Source organism: Mus caroli, chromosome 8, assembly GCF_900094665.2.
Source record: "Mus caroli chromosome 8, CAROLI_EIJ_v1.1, whole genome shotgun sequence".
Lineage (NCBI taxonomy): Eukaryota > Metazoa > Chordata > Mammalia > Rodentia > Muridae > Mus > Mus caroli.
This window is the reverse complement of record NC_034577.1, coordinates 35,110,569-35,113,614: the sequence shown is the minus strand read 5'-3', so window position 1 is coordinate 35,113,614 and position 3,046 is coordinate 35,110,569.

Here is a 3,046-nt window from a genome sequence, read left to right as displayed (position 1 = left end):
TTCATGTCTAAAAATGTCTAAGAGTTGGGTGCAGTGGTTCAAGCCTGCGGTCTCTGTGGATGGGTGTCTGTGGCAGGAGGATTCTCATGAGTTCAAGAGCACTCTAGGCTATGTCATGAGATTCAGTCTATCTAGCTTCGGCTGGATTGTGATACCTCATTTGAGAAAAAAAAAAATTACAAGCAAAAACATAATCAAGAAATTACCAAAACTAAGTCCCACATAAAATTACAGCCTAGAAGGGTCGGGGATGTAGTTCAGTATGCCTACCATGTGTAAGGATTAAAATTACAGCCTAGAAGGGCCGGGGATGTAGTTCAGTATGCCTGCCATGTGTAAGGATTAAAATTACAGCCTAGAAGGGTCGGGGATGTAGTTCAGTATGCCTGCCATGTGTAAGGACCTGGGTTTGATTCCCAGAACTGATGAATGAATGAATCAATGAATGAATGAAATGAATGAAATGAAGGAATGAAGGAATGAATCAGTCAAACAATAAATAACAAACTGAATATCATCCCTATAGACGAGGAAAAATGCCCAAGGACATTTATAGAATAGAAGAAAATAGTTGCTCCTTATTACACTTTATTACATCTATTAGGCTATAAATTTGCTTCCTGAAGTTTTTCGTTGAAGTGTTGTACAATTCCTAAGGATGGAAACAATCAGCCCACCTCTCTGGAAGGGCTGCCTGAAGGTACACGCATCTTAGTGGAAGCCTCTGGAGAAGTAACCTGGAACACCCAAGCTGTTCGGATAGATAACTCTGGGTATTTATGCTAAAAGTCATTTTTTTCATCAACAGAAAATTCTTTTACACTAAAGATCGTTAAAGAGAGAAATGGAATTGTTTCTTGTTGCCAGAAGGTAGCTGGTGAACTATGAGAAGTAAATATGAGATCCGTTTACTTAACTGTGTACTTGAAAAAAAATTTTTTTTCTATTTTGGTTCATTGATAGTACACACAGTACACAAAATTTCAGTGACACAAATGCTTTTTCCTTGCGAATGTTTTTTTACAGATGAGGAAGTCTAAGTGGAGGGGCTTAGAGGCCTTCTGTTTGCTGAACTGAACATACGGAGGGAGGCAGGCTGGCAGCTTTAGGAGGCTGAAAGGAGTGTTGTTTTGGATAAATGTGAATCTTCCCATAGCCCCGGGTGTGTAGACCAACGTGAATGAAAGTGAATCAATCAGTTCAAAACATTCAGCTAATACGAAAATAATACAAAAATGAATACTAATAATACCTGCATTTCACCCTCTTGGTAATCCCATTAAAGAGCTAAAGAATATACAAGAGAAATTAGGATCTCAGCCAGCGGGTCAATTACCATATATACAGGTGGCAAAAGTAAATTTAAAAAAAAAGATTTATTTATTTTATTTATATGAATACATTGTAGCTATCTTCAGACACACCAGAAGAGGGTATCAATTCCTATTGTAGATGGTTGTGAGCCACCATGTGGCTGCTGGGAATTGAACTCAGGACCTTTGGAAGAACAGTCAGTGCTCTTAACCTCTGAGCCATCTCTCCAGCCCAAAAGTAAAATTTTCATTTCCAGTGTGGGTCCTTAAGAGTGATAGTATTTTTCTATTTGATTCTCCTGTGTAAGATGTGTGGGTAATTATTTTGTAAATGAACAGGGATTAGTCATAATTTCATAGGTATTTAAAAAGATATCCACAAGTATACATTTCCAGAAGAGATAAATATTTGGTGGGGTTCAGTTTCTGTCCTGGATTAATCACCAGCCTTCCCAGTGTCCTAGAATCTCAAAACTAAGATCAACTTACTTGCTTGTAACTCGTTTGGTACTGATTTACAAAGTAGGCTCACTGTATTTTAATTTAGGCAAATTCAGTCTATACTGATGTATAGAGAAAATAATAATGATGTTGGGGTTTGGATGAGAATGGCCCCATAAGGCTCATATGTTTGAATGCTTGGTCTCTGGCTAGTGGGCTAGTGGAATTGTTTGGGAAGGACTAGGGGGCATGGCCCTGAGGCACTATAGGTGGTCTTTGAGGTTTCAAAAGCCTTCACCAGACCCAGTCTAGTTCTCTCCACCTCCTTCCTGGGATCAGAAGCAAACTCTCAGCCACTGCTGCAGCACTATGCTTGTCTGCCTGCTGCCTCATACCCTGCCATGATGATCATGGACTACTCACTTTGACTGTAAGTAATTAAACACTGCTTTATATGCTGCCTTGGTCACGGTATTTTGTCAAGACAGCAGGAGGAAACAAAGATAGATGTTTTCAATGGCTCTGTTATGACTGCCTGCCCAAGTTTTGGAGTGATTAAATTTTGAGGAATGCTAGGTAACAGCATGGGGGGGGGGTAGTTGCTGCTCATTGCTGTTTCTGGCTCTTCCTATACAGTTTACTGAGATATAGAGTATTTTGGTCTACCTGACTGAATACCACTTTCGTAGGGAGAGGATTTCAGAGTCAATAATGTATCGAGAGCCATGAATCCTTGGGGCCATCATTGTGCAGGGGCTGATCCCGCACTCACCTGGCCACAGAGAAGCAAGATTGAACTCACTGGGCTTCATGGTTGCTAATACTCTTTTCGGGTGATCAATGATCCAGAAATAGGCTTTAGGGCAGGGTTGAGACACCTCTCGAGTTCGAATGACCTTTTCATAAGGGCCACCTAAGACCATCAGAAAACAGACATTTACATCATGATTCATAACAATAGAAAAATTACAGGTATGAAGTAGCAATAATTTTATAGTTAGGGGCTACCACAATGTGAGAAATTGTATTAAAGGGTCACATCATTAGGAAGGCTGAGAACCATTGGCTTAGGAGTTTAGGGGCAAGCTGGAAAGTGACCCTAGCTCTCTGAGGACTTACATTTGGGTGAAAGGAACGAGGGAAGATTATATGTTGAGCAAATTCAACATGTTTAGGTGGATTGGAATGATCTCAAAGGGATGAGACTTGAACCGCATAGATTTCCTATTAATATATGTCATAAAGCAGAAAGTTCAGAGAAACTGAAAATGAAGCCTCTTTTTTTTTTTTTT